The sequence below is a fragment of the Pseudochaenichthys georgianus genome, chromosome 19, assembly GCF_902827115.2.
Source record: "Pseudochaenichthys georgianus chromosome 19, fPseGeo1.2, whole genome shotgun sequence".
Classification (NCBI taxonomy): Eukaryota; Metazoa; Chordata; class Actinopteri; order Perciformes; family Channichthyidae; genus Pseudochaenichthys; species Pseudochaenichthys georgianus.
Window position 1 is genome coordinate 255,097 of NC_047521.1, and position 14,618 is coordinate 269,714.

General features: G+C 37.3%; 2 long non-coding RNA genes across 7 annotated transcripts; one reads left to right on the forward strand and one right to left on the reverse strand.

Annotated features, from left to right (window-relative positions):
* The first annotated feature begins 687 nt into the window (after positions 1–687).
* Positions 688–8,249, forward strand: LOC117465061 (uncharacterized). Of its 3 annotated transcripts, none has more exons than XR_011645012.1 (8): positions 689–1,039; positions 1,697–1,766; positions 1,848–1,959; positions 2,147–2,245; positions 2,742–2,853; positions 3,078–3,235; positions 3,373–3,527; positions 8,169–8,249. It is a non-coding gene; the product is annotated as an uncharacterized lncRNA (long non-coding RNA). The 3 variants fall into 3 exon arrangements; XR_011645013.1 differs by having other exon boundaries at positions 1,861–1,959; XR_004554140.2 differs by having other exon boundaries at positions 688–1,039; positions 1,697–1,959.
* Positions 8,250–9,861: 1,612 nt separating this feature from the next.
* LOC117465085 (uncharacterized) lies at positions 9,862–14,225 on the reverse strand. Of its 4 annotated transcripts, XR_011645010.1 has the most exons (8): positions 13,901–14,223; positions 13,162–13,231; positions 12,969–13,080; positions 12,683–12,781; positions 12,096–12,207; positions 11,724–11,881; positions 11,432–11,586; positions 9,862–10,395 (listed from the first exon to the last, which is right to left on the reverse strand). It is a non-coding gene; the product is annotated as an uncharacterized lncRNA (long non-coding RNA). The 4 variants fall into 4 exon arrangements; XR_011645008.1 differs by having other exon boundaries at positions 12,969–13,231; positions 13,901–14,225; XR_004554146.2 differs by having other exon boundaries at positions 13,162–14,221.
* Positions 14,226–14,618: the final 393 nt, after the last annotated feature.

Here is a 14,618-nt window from a genome sequence, read left to right on the forward strand (position 1 = left end):
TATAGTATTTTATACCTGTTTACTTTATTCTCTTATTTTTTTATAACTATAATGATCATATAAAGATGTGCCTTTACCTCACTGGTAGTAGAAAAAGCTTCTTATATTCGTTAGCATAGCTAGCTAACCAGATGCTAATAACAACAAAGTTATCGACTGTATGATCAGCATGACAGATGAACAGATCGCCACTGAGCTTTCAACTAAAGACACAGCCACGCAAAAACTGCAGCATGTGTACGGCTCCTTATGGGTACTGACATTTGTGAAGTCCCGGCCCGGAGCGGCGTTCTGGTGCTCTGCTCACAGGCAGCTCATTCTATGGAATGCCATTTAAGCCAATATTAAATAAATAAATATATACATAAATAATTAAATAAATACATATATATATAAATATGCCTATGAAATTAATTATAAAATAAATAAATTAGGCAATAAATATGTATACATGTACATTTAAATACACAATTATTTATTTCATGGGACTTTTATTTCATAATGACACATTTATTTATTTCAAGAGACTTGTATTTCATAATGACACATTTATTTATTTCAAGAGACTTGTATTTCATAATGACACATTTATTTATTTCAAGAGACTCGTATTTCATAATGACTTATTTATATATTTCAAGAGACTTGTATTTCATAATGACACATTTATTTATTTCAAGAGACTTGTATTTCATAATGACTTATTTCATGTGACTTGTATTTCATGATCAGACATTTCCATTCGTTATATGCAAATGAACGGGGCGTGGTTAGCTCACAGGTCCAGAGACCCAGACCAAAGCAACAGCACCACACTGGCTACTCGAGAAGAACAAGAAAATGGAGGAGAAGGACTATAAGGCAAACTACTAAATGAAAATAACAACATGGAAGACGTCGGTGGGCTCCAAGACTTAACTGGTTCTTATCTGGTCTGCTCTGGTCTTATCTGGTCCGCCCAATGCTGCTCTTCTGAGAGAAACCGCTCTGACAGCTCTCTCTAGTCTCTACTGGGAAACAGCTAAAAGTCCTTCTGGAGGTAAGCAACGCTACACAATTACACCCAGTCTGAGAGTAAAATATGTCTCGAAGGTTCGTTTTGCTTTCTTACAACGTTAAGTTAATGTTAACGTAATCTTACGTTTGCTAGGAGGCTATCGTTACGAGCTAGCTGTCTTAGCTAACAACAGTTAGCAGCTAACGTTTTCTGCAGTTTGTGTTGCCCCTGAAAAACGTGATGTAGTTATTTAAGGGTATGTTAAATTAACGTTATTTTACAAGTTGAGAGTTAAGTTGTGTTTAAAATCGTCAATGTAATGCACGTTAGAGGTTTTGTGTTGGACATGAAGTTAGCTAACTCCACCAGGCAGCTAGCTTAATACAAAGAGGGGTTTTGTGCTTCATTGCAAACTTTTCTTTGTTAATCTACCTGAAACTGTAGGGACAGTTTGTTTCTACTCAACTATACAGACCATTGTTGAGGAGATTAAAAACATACTGTACATGAGTTGGGTCCAACATATACCTTGAGTAATGTTACTTTGCTGCTAAAAATGAAACATCATCATCAGATGAGGACATCACCAAAGTGTGTGAGCCTGTCAGGGGATTTGATCTGTTCTCTCCATGTCCTAAACACTGCTCTGGTATTACTTATCTTGTAACATGTAAGTCTCCCGCTCTTGTCATCTTTCAGGCTTTGCATTTGAACTCCTATGACTGGTTGCGGACTTGAAGGGAACGCCTTCCTGACATCCAGGAAAAAGGTGAGATTATAATACATTTGAATGCCAAAAGCAAGTTATTGTTTTTAACTTTTTAAATATGATTGTTTTGGGGCATTTCAGTTGTATTGGACAGGCAGTAGAGATCTACTGGAAACAGTGGAGAGGGAGGAGATGATATGCAGCATACGGCCAGCTGGATGGTTGCTGCTCCGTGTGGAACGTGTCCTATCAGGTAAAGCACTTTGGTACCCAGTTATTTATGGTGTTGAGTTTGAATTTAGCTTTTGGAATGTAATTTCCACCTGTGCATTGTAAAGACTGAAAAAACAGCCTCAGGTTAAAGCTTGACATGATTTGGTCTTTTACTTAAGAAGGTGTTTGTCCTCCTGTGTTGTCTTATTTCCTTATCTTTCTTTCAGGTGTAACATCTACCAATGGTTGTACATGACAGAGACCTCCTCCGCCTCTTTGCTGTCTTACTAGTCAATCCTTCTGATCAGGTCCTTTCCTAAATAGTGGTAAGTTTTACAGTTCAGTGTACGTTAATTTAGTAACTTAATGCTTTACCGCTGTTGAATAAATCCTATATTGCTAGTCATTTTATTAAAACTACGATTTGTAAACTTTTTGATTCCAATTACAATAATCTTTTTGTTATAATTGTAAAACATATCTTAACATCCATCAGCAATCAATACAACAAATCATCCAACACTAAATAGAAGAAATCTGGACCTATTTATTTTGATACAGCAGCATGTGTTGGGACTGCTCATTGATGTCATCAAGAGCCATTGAGTCTACCTTTTGTAGTCGGCCTCTCAGAATGTTTAGCATTTATTTGTATTTTAACATTCCTATAAAAATTAGTTTTTTTATTGTTTTGTTCTTTATTTTTGTTGTGAGAATCACTTTGCAATTATTGTGTAAGTGCTATATAAATAGTTATACTAATATTATTGTTGTTACTATTATTAATAATGTCTTCTTTGTTTTCTTTATTCATCGCTGCAGAAAGGATCATGCCAGCCCACATCAAACACCTGATCAAGAGCCTGTGAACCTCACTGCTGCAGACGCCTGTGTGATATTCCACTCTGACTGGAACCCTGAATATGACCTGCAGGTACGATATATATATATATATATATATCTGCTCTGTCCGTCCTAAAGATAGTTCAATACGGCTACAACAACAACAACAACAACAACAACAACAACAACAACAGTCTTTCCGTTTATTCCCTCGGTTCTTTAAGTGTATATTATTTTCCCACTTAATGCTTAAAAACGTTGAACAGCAGCTGCACATGATGCTCTTTTGACCCCTCTTTTAATTTTTTATTTCAGGCTCAAGCTCGGTTCGTCATCGTTTTGGCCAGTCTAAGGCGGTGAAGGTGTACCGTCTGATCACTAGAAACTATGAGAGGGAAATGCTGGATAAAGCTAGTCTGAAGCTCGGGCTGGACCGTGCCGTCCTGCAGAGCATGAGTGGGAACAACAACGGGGTGAGAAAAATAAAATCTGTCATATTTCTAGATGCCAAGTCATGTTTGGGTCAGTCGCTGTTGCAGTACACTTAGTTTATTTTCAAAAAGAGTTTTCTAAATCCACTTGTGTAAATGTCTCTCTGCGTCGCCTTTAGCCGGTCCAGCAGTTCTCCAAGAAGGAGATCGAGGACCTGCTGAGGAAAGGAGCCTACGCCGCCATCATGGACGAGAACGACGAAGGCAATCGCTTCTGCTAGGAGGACATGGACCAGATCCTGCAGCGAAGAGCCACCATCATCACCATCACCAGGTATGTTCTTAGCAGCACGAGCCACTTGCGCTTTGTGAGACACCAAGTTCTTGGTTATTTGAAATGTAATATTGATGATGTAATAATTAAAACTAGGGATGGGTACCGAGCCCTGGTATTAAATGGGCCCCGGGGCTGAATTATGAAAGACCGTGGTACCATTAACGTCCAACGTTATCGATCTTTGTATCGGTGCTGGAGACATTTAAAAAATAGATGTCATATGTATTATATCTACATAAACATTATATCGCAGTCTTACTGTTGCCAACTCCGTTTCTAATATGCAATAAGACTACAAAGTGCGTCTATGATTTGTTTTCGATCTTTCCAATCCAGACGAGAGATCTCTCTCCCCTGTCGGTGTGCGAGGGGGTGGGGCAGTTTACACACACAGAACCTGCTACATGCATGCAACACGCACACAAACACATGCCGGAGAGAACTAAGCACCCCTTAAGTCCTGCCCCCCCGAGCACACACTCTCGGCTCACTAGAATGAATGGAGAGAGAGAATAAATCTCTAGATTCGGATTTTAGTGCATTTTACAGCTTTAAGGACTTAATGATTCTAGGGCTATACAATAGTTCACACTGGGTAGTTTATTTAGTTTCAAAAAAATTATCCACCGATTTACAGACGTCTCTTTCCTATGGAAGCCCATTTCCGCCACTTGAAAAAAATAAAATCCCCATGAAAAGTCATAATTATGAGATAAAAAAGTCGAAATAATGAGATAAAAAGTCATAATTATGAGATAAGAAAGTCGAAATAATGAGATAAAAAGTCATAATTATGAGATAAAAAGTCATAATAATGAGATAAGAAAGTCGAAATAATGAGATAAAAAGTCATAATTATGAGATAAAAAGTCATAATAATGAGATAAAAAGTCATAATTATGAGATAAGAAGTGCGCATGCGCTGCAGTGGCGCTGTCTTCAAAGGTCCCTTCATCACCTTGCTGCTCTCCACCATGCAAACGGCATCTAGTAGAGATGTTAAGATTCACCGATTCGCATCGGCATAAACGTTCAAGATGCGAGTGCACCGGTTGAAAGAGTGCACATCGGCTACAGTTTGGGTTGAACCGGGTTGAACTCGCGATGCATCGATTGCGTAGCGTCTTTGCATCGGTAAAAAACCGATTCATTCATATAAAATCCCCTCATCCTGTCAACGCTCAGCAGAGACGATCTTTGATTTGGATATTTGCTTCGCCCGAGGCCGAGAGTCTCAGTTATCAACACACACGGAAGTTGAGGAGAAAGAGAAACACAGCGCACCGAAAAATACCTACAAATCAAACGTTTGGCAACACTTCGGATTGTTCAAGAAAGACGGTGTAATAGTCCTTTTATGCTATATAGCTGACCGCAGGTCATGGAGAGTAATAAGGTATCCGTAGACCTTTGTATGAGGTATCTTTATTACTCAACAGGTCTACAGCCATGATACATAGATCCGTCCTAGATGCGGGCTTGCATACACACAGTATCACTCCGCAGCCGCACCCCATCAGTAACGTCCTGATGGTATATGTGCGCGGCACTATATACTACAGTCAACTTGAAAAATCGCTCGCAAATTGTAAACGATGCCGAGCCGCTTTAAAGTACACACGTAGTACGAGGAACTTAGCGACGCACATAAAGAGGCGACATGGGGTCTGCGGCTGAAAAGAGAAACCTGAAAGTTAGACATATGAGTTAAATCACTCAGTGAGGTGTTCGGTCAGAGAGAGTGGTGTTTAGTTTACAGCAGCCTGTGACGGTCAATAATAATTTAAATGTCTTCCTTACTGTAAGCAGTTATGAAATACCTGTTTGTGAAAGGTTATTTGTATTCTTTATTGTTCCTATAGAACCCACTGCTTTCTGCTCACTGGTGAGTCAGCCTATGAATGAGTGTTAAGCACATCAGGCTGGCAGCTGTATGGGCATTGCACTATGGTAGCTGTTATTTGCACATTGTTAATCATGAGCAATGCATCCTTACATTGTTAAACTGTGAGGTGTTATACAATTGTACTGTAGCCTACTCTGGAGAGCTTTTAAAGTTAAAAAAATAAACGGCATGATGGGATGTGCAGTACCAAATATGTAAAGCACTTTTTTGTTAATGTATGATTTGCTGCATATAAGGAATAAAACAAAAATCCTCTGTCGTACCAAATTGAAGTATCATTATTTTTGCATTGTGTTGAATCGCATCGTATCGCATAATATTGAATCAAATCGTATCGAACTGTATCGCAACAGGGGTGAATCGTATCGTATCACCTGGTGTTTCAAATGTATCGTTAATGTATCGTATCGTGGCAACGTATCGAGATGCGCATCGCATCGGCCTCAGTGATGGAGATGCACATCCCTAGCATCTAGTCCTAAATAAGGTAACTATTACAGGTGACTTTTGTAAATGTTAGATGTTAAATATAGCCTATATTGCAGCTACACTACAACAATGCAGTTCATAGCTTTGACATTACCTGTTATGAATATAATATATATGCCTATAGTTTTGTGGTAACGTTCACGGGTTAGAGTTAGAGCAACTCACAGCAGCAGTATGCCTACACTATTGTCATTAGTGGCGTGAACGTTACCACAAAACTATAGGCATATATATTATAGTTCATAACAGGTAATGTCAAAGCTATGAACTGCATTGTTGTAGTTTAGCTGCAATATAGGCTATATGTAACATCTAACATTTACAAAAGTCACCTGTAATAGTTACCTTATTTAGGACTAGATAGATGCTGTTTGCATGGTGGAGAGCAGCAAGGTGATGAAGGGACCTTTAAAGATAGCGCCACTGCAGCGCATGCGCACTTCTTATCTCATAATTATGACTTTTTATCTCATTATTTCGACTTTCTTATCTCATTATTATGACTTTCTATCTCATTATTTCGACTTTCTTATCTCATAATTATGACTTTATCTCATTATTATGACTTTTTATCTCATTATTTCGACTTTCTTATCTCATTATTATGACTTTTTATCTCATTATTTCGACTTTCTTATCTCATAATTATGACTTTTTATCTCATTATTTCGACTTTTTTATCTCATAATTATGACTTTTTATCTCATTATTTCGACTTTTTTATCTCATTATTATGACTTTTTATCTCATTATTTCGACTTTCTTATCTCATAATTATGACTTTTTATCTCATAATTTCGACTTTCTTATCTCATAATTATGACTTTTTATCTCATAATTTCGACTTTCTTATCTCATAATTATGACTTTATCTCATAATTATGACTTTTTATCTCATTATTTCGACTTTCTTATCTCATTATTATGACTTTTTATCTCATTATTTCGACTTTCTTATCTCATAATTATGACTTTTTATCTCATTATTTCGACTTTCTTATCTCATAATTATGACTTTTTATCTCATTATTTCGACTTTTTTATCTCATAATTATGACTTTTTATCTCATTATTTCGACTTTTTTATCTCATTATGACTTTTTATCTCATTATTTCGACTTTCTTATCTCATAATTATGACTTTTTATCTCATTATTTCGACTTTCTTATCTCATAATTATGACTTTTTATCTCATTATTTCGACTTTCTTATCTCATAATTATGACTTTTTATCTCATAATTATGACTTTTTATCTCATTATTTCGACTTTCTTATCTCATAATTATGACTTTTTATCTCATAATTTCGACTTTCTTATCTCATAATTATGACTTTTTATCTCATAATTTCGACTTTCTTATCTCATAATTATGACTTTTTATCTCATTATTATGACTTTTTATCTCATTATTTCGACTTTCTTATCTCATAATTATGACTTTTTATCTCATTATTTCGACTTTCTTATCTCATAATTATGACTTTTTATCTCATTATTTCGACTTTCTTATCTCATAATTATGACTTTTTATCTCATAATTATGACTTTTTATCTCATTATTTCGACTTTCTTATCTCATAATTATGACTTTTTATCTCATAATTTCGACTTTCTTATCTCATAATTATGACTTTTTATCTCATAATTTCGACTTTCTTATCTCATAATTATGACTTTTTATCTCATAATTTCGACTTTTTTATCTCATAATGACTTTTCATGGGGATTTTATTTTTTTCAAGTGGCGGAAATGGGCTTCCATACTTTCCCCATGTTAGTCAGTGGGAAAAAGTATTTCTGGGCCGGTCGACGTCACAGATTGAAATTGTAGTACCGCCGTTTGGACACAACGAATATTTTCCTCAGAGTCCTGGGGGCTTTGTCTTGAGGTGGAAAATGCTTGTTGCCAATAGTGCAAAAAGAGTTTAGCATGTAAGGGCGGTAACACGAGCTATTTGTCTAAACATTTAGCAAAAGTGCTCCACATCCAGACGGAGGAATGCACCGGACTGTCTTTCTAGTAGCTCTGTAGCTCCATGCACGAGTAACGTTTCCACGTCAGGTGTATATTATGTATGTTAGCAGCAACACACAAAGTTAACTCAATGATACAAACATGGGTTAATGATTAGAGGTAACTGAGTTATTTATTTTGTTAAAGTTTCAGCTATTCTGTTTGCAGTTCTGTCATCACATTATTTAATACGATTTGTTAAAACATTGTTGTTTCTTATTTTCAGTTTGCTTCAAGCTGTGGCTGTACGAGAAAGACGTGGAGGACCAAGAGATGCTGGCCAGATTGGCAAAGACGAGAAGATAATGGGAATTAACAAGAAAAAGAAATTTTTTTTTTATAATTTCTTTGTTGCTGTTTACATTTTGAATTATATTTGTTATTTTTAAATCAAATGCATCTATTTTAAATCTGTGTATCTACCGTCCAATTGTTTTTCTTTATTAAACACGTAAACGGAAGAGCGTTTGAGAGGCCTTTTTGCTTTTTACCTTACTAAATGGTCTAATGGTCAGTGCAACGGGGGGCGGGGTGAAACTCACGGAAGTGATTTCAAAACAAAAGCGGTGATAATATTATAAACAAAGGGAAACAAGGTGAATTTATCGATCACAACGAAAACGGCCAAGACACATATTGAGCCCAGAAAATGGATGTTACTAAGGGCTGTAAATATAATAAGCCTATGTCTAAAATGGACAACATTGTTAGGAGATTTAAACTATAGGCTACAGCGATTCTGCACTGCGGTCACTCCGCCGTCTCTCGCGTTTTTTTTCTTTCAAATCAGCTGCTCTTCATTCCTGCTATATTTGACCAGTGATACAAATATGTTTTACCACAAGTTCTTAAGGAAACTGACACTGTTGGACTCCGTACTATTTTGACTTCTACCAGAAATAAAATGAAGTAGCCTACTTTTGCTGTGTAGCTACTTTGTGAGTAATCCTCTGTCAGAGTCCCCTCCTTAGTAGGCTACATAATGCATGTTTTCTGCTATCTTTGATGAATGATAAAAATATGATTTTACCATTTTACCACTTAATTCAATTGATACTGTTTGACTTTGTATTATTTAGCCTGCTACTTGCAATACATTGAAGTACTTTAACTGTGTATTGTTTGAGGAATACTCTGTCAAAATCCCCTGCTGAGAACAAAATCTGGCCACTTCTGCTAAGTTTGATGAGGGAATTATTTTGTGTTGCCATTAGTTCTTCGTGAGATAATTGATCCTGTTGGACTCAGTACGACTGAAACTACCCCCACAAGAACTATGAAGTACTTACTGTGTACTTTTCCAACAATCCTCTGTCATGAGACTGATCTTGTTGGACAGAGTATTTTAAGAGGATGGTAGACTTGATACCAGCAATACTTCCAGTCAGTACTCCGGCAGCAGCATGTGTACCCCTTGGAAAGTCTTTAGAATCTGGCCTGGATAGCTGGTCTATCCTTCAGCACACTGACACACTGTCACTCTTGTTGGCCTCTTATGAAGCTGCTGTCTTTTAATATATGAATATTTCTCTGCTCCAGTTCATTCCTCGCAAATTCTGCACAGAGTGCCCTAACTTACAGCAGTTGAAAAGTTTTGTGAAAGGATAAATTCTTCATGGGCTTCAATGGCTTTAGTAAAGGGTGTTTTATGGTTGCTTGTATTATCCTCAGATAGTGGTTTGTTTAAATAACTAGTGACATTTTTATAAATATTGCAAAAAAATGGCTACAAAATATATAACCTGGCCGGCTTAGCCAGTCTGTATTTCTTCAAGCACCACAAGATTCATAGTTTATAAAGTACAATTCTGGGCCATTGATTGTGTCATTTCTCCAAACACATACAGTAAAAATGGTGCAGGAAAAGGACTTTACATTGTATTATACTTAAAGACAGGACGATTCAGTTAAGAGAAAAAGGAAAGCAAATTGTCATAATGGGTGATGTAACCTTAAACAAATCAAGTTTTATTTATATAGCACATTTATAAACGATTTTTGGTGGAGCCAAAGTGCTGTACATATAATCAAAATAGCCTACAGTAGAGACACTTTACAGCAAATACAACAGCACAGATTGTTCAGAATATCAGTATGAGAAAAACGACACCCTCTGTCCTTAGACCCTCACATCGTACAAGGAAACACTTCCGGAGAAAACCCACAGTTTAAAGGGGAACATGGGAGAAACCTCAGGGAGAGCAACAGAGGAGGGATCCCTCTCCCAGTTCGGACAGACGTGCAATAGATGCCGTGTGTAAATCCAAGAGATAATACATTTTACAGCGTAGGTAGACCGAATTCAAAATGTAAACAGCAACAAAGAAATTATAAAAAATGTTTTTCTTTTTCTTGTTAATTCCCATTATCTTCTCTATTATCGGTCTTTGCCAATCTGGCCAGCATCTCTTGGTCCTCCACGTCTTTCTCGTACAGCCACAGCTTGAGGCAAACTGAAAATAAGAAACAACAATGTTTTAACAAATCGTATTCAATAATCTGATGACAGAACTGTAAACAGAATAGCTGAAACTTTAACAAAATAAATAACTCAGTTACCTCTAATCATTAACCCATGTTTGTATCATTGAGTTAACTTTGTGTGTTGCTGCTAACATACATAATATACACCTGACGTGGAAACGTTACTCGTGCATGGAGCTACAGAGCTACTAGAAAGACAGTCCGGTGCATTCCTCCGTCTGAATGTGGAGCACTTTTGCTAAATGTTTAGACAAATAGCTCGTGTTACCGCCCTTACATGCTAAACTCTTTTTGCACTATTGGCAACAAGCATTTTCCACCTCAAGACAAAGCCCCCAGGACTCTGAGGAAAATATTCGTTGTGTCCAAACGGCGGTACTACAATTTCCTTATCAGTCTGTGACATCGACCGGCCCAGAAATAATTTTTCCCACTGACTAACATGGGGAAAGAGACGTCTGTAAATCGGTGGATAATTTTTTTGAAACTAAATAAACTACCCAGTGTGAACTATTGTATAGCCCTAGAATCATTAAGTCTGCTTAGTTCTCTCCGCCATGTGTTTGTGTGCGCACGCGCGCGTGTGTGTGTGCGTGTTGCATGCATGTAGCAGGTTCTGTGTGTGTAAACTGCCCCACCCCCTCGCACACCGACAGGGGAGAGAGATCTCTCGTCTGGATTGGAAAGATCGAAAACAAATCATAGACGCACTTTGTAGTCTTATTGCATATTAGAAACGGAGTTGGCAACAGTAAGACTGCGATATAATGTTTATGTAGATATAATACATATGACATCTATTTTTTAAATGTCTCCAGCACCGATACAAAGATCGATAACGTTGGACGTTAACGGTACCACGGTCTTTCATAATTCAGCCCATTTAATACCAGGGCTCGGTACCCATCCCTAGTTTTAATTATTACATCATCAATATTACATTTCAAATAACCAAGAACTTGGTGTCTCACAAAGCGCAAGTGGCTCGTGCTGCTAAGAACATACCTGGTGATGGTGATGATGGTGGCTCTTCGCTGCAGGATCTGGTCCATGTCCTCCTAGCAGAAGCGATTGCCTTCGTCGTTCTCGTCCATGATGGCGGCGTAGGCTCCTTTCCTCAGCAGGTCCTCGATCTCCTTCTTGGAGAACTGCTGGACCGGCTAAAGGCGACGCAGAGAGACATTTACACAAGTGGATTTAGAAAACTCTTTTTGAAAATAAACTAAGTGTACTGCAACAGCGACTGACCCAAACATGACTTGGCATCTAGAAATATGACAGATTTTATTTTTCTCACCCCGTTGTTGTTCCCACTCATGCTCTGCAGGACGGCACGGTCCAGCCCGAGCTTCAGACTAGCTTTATCCAGCATTTCCCTCTCATAGTTTCTAGTGATCAGACGGTACACCTTCACCGCCTTAGACTGGCCAAAACGATGACGAACCGAGCTTGAGCCTGAAATAAAAAATTAAAAGAGGGGTCAAAAGAGCATCATGTGCAGCTGCTGTTCAACGTTTTTAAGCATTAAGTGGGAAAATAATATACACTTAAAGAACCGAGGGAATAAACGGAAAGACTGTTGTTGTTGTTGTTGTTGTAGCCGTATTGAACTATCTTTAGGACGGACAGAGCAGATATATATATATATATATATATATCTATATCGTACCTGCAGGTCATATTCAGGGTTCCAGTCAGAGTGGAATATCACACAGGCGTCTGCAGCAGTGAGGTTCACAAGCTCTTGATCAGGTGTTTGATGTGGGCTGGCATGATCCTTTCTGCAGCGATGAATAAAGAAAACAAAGAAGACATTATTAATAATAGTAACAACAATAATATTAGTATAACTATTTATTTAAGTGATTCTCACAACAAAAATAAAGAACAAAACAATAAAAAAACTAATTATTATAGGAATGTTAAAATACAAATAAATGCTAAACATTCTGAGAGGCCGACTACAAAAGGTAGACTCAATGGCTCTTGATGACATCAATGAGCAGTCCCAACACATGCTGCTGTATCAAAATAAATAGGTCCAGATTTCTTCTATTTAGTGTTGGATGATTTGTTGTATTGATTGCTGATGGATGTTAAGATATGTTTTACAATTATAACAAAAAGATTATTGTAATTGGAATCAAAAAGTTTACAAATCGTAGTTTTAATAAAATGACTAGCAATATAGGATTTATTCAACAGCGGTAAAGCATTAAGTTACTAAATTAACGTACACTGAACTGTAAAACTTACCACTATTTAGGAAAGGACCTGATCAGAAGGATTGACTAGTAAGACAGCAAAGAGGCGGAGGAGGTCTCTGTCATGTACAACCATTGGTAGATGTTACACCTGAAAGAAAGATAAGGAAATAAGACAACACAGGAGGACAAACACATTCTTAAGTAAAAGACCAAATCATGTCAAGCTTTAACCTGAGGCTGTTTTTTCAGTCTTTACAATGCACAGGTGGAAATTACATTCCAAAAGCTAAATTCAAACTCAACACCATAAATAACTGGGTACCAAAGTGCTTTACCTGATAGGACACGTTCCACACGGAGCAGCAACCATCCAGCTGGCCGTATGCTGCATATCATCTCCTCCCTCTCCACTGTTTCCAGTAGATCTCTACTGCCTGTCCAATACAACTGAAATGCCCCAAAACAATCATATTTAAAAAGTTAAAAACAATAACTTGCTTTTGGCATTCAAATGTATTATAATCTCACCTTTTTCCTGGATGTCAGGAAGGCGTTCCCTTCAAGTCCGCAACCAGTCATAGGAGTTCAAATGCAAAGCCTGAAAGATGACAAGAGCGGGAGACTTACATGTTACAAGATAAGTAATACCAGAGCAGTGTTTAGGACATGGAGAGAACAGATCAAATCCCCTGACAGGCTCACACACTTTGGTGATGTCCTCATCTGATGATGATATTTCATTTTTAGCAGCAAAGTAACATTACTCAAGGTATATGTTGGACCCAACTCATGTACAGTATGTTTTTAATCTCCTCAACAATGGTCTGTATAGTTGAGTAGAAACAAACTGTCCCTACAGTTTCAGGTAGATTAACAAAGAAAAGTTTGCAATGAAGCACAAAACCCCTCTTTGTATTAAGCTAGCTGCCTGGTGGAGTTAGCTAACGTTAGCTAACTTCATGTCCAACACAAAACCTCTAACGTGCATTACATTGACGATTTTAAACACAACTTAACTCTCTCAACTTGTAGAATAACGTTAATTTAACATACCCTTAAATAACTACATCACGTTTTTCAGGGGCAACACAAACTGCAGAAAACGTTAGCTGCTAACTGTTGTTAGCTAAGACAGCTAGCTCGTAACGATAGCCTCCTAGCAAACGTAAGATTACGTTAACATTAACTTAACGTTGTAAGAAAGCAAAACGAACCTTCGAGACATATTTTACTCTCAGACTGGGTGTAATTGTGTAGCGTTGCTTACCTCCAGAAGGACTTTTATCTGTTTCCCAGTAGAGACTAGAGAGAGCTGTCAGAGCGGTTTCTCTCAGAAGAGCAGCATTGGGCGGACCAGATAAGAACCAGTTAAGTCTTGGAGCCCACCGACGTCTTCCATGTTGTTATTTTCATTTAGTAGTTTGCCTTATAGTCCTTCTCCTCCATTTTCTTGCTCTTCTCGAGTAGCCAGTGTGGTGCTGTTGCTTTGGTCTGGGTCTCTGGACCTGTGAGCTAACCACGCCCCGTTCATTTGCATATAATGAATGGAAATGTCTGATCATGAAATACAAGTCACATGAAATAAGTCATTATGAAATACGAGTCTCTTGAAATAAATAAATGTGTCATTATGAAATACAAGTCTCTTGAAATAAATAAATGTGTCATTATGAAATACAAGTCTCTTGAAATAAATAAATGTGTCATTATGAAATAAAAGTCCCATGAAATAAATAATTGTGTATTTAAATGTACATGTATACATATTTATTGCCTAATTTATTTATTTTATAATTAATTTCATAGGCATATTTTTATATATATGTATTTATTTAATTATTTATGTATATATTTATTTATTTAATATTGGCTTAAATGGCATTCCATACTAAACCCCTGTCGGAGGAGACATATACCACGTGATGACACGTTAGGCTCGTGTTGTGTTCAAGGACCCTGACCTTGGCCAGGAAAAACAGGTACTC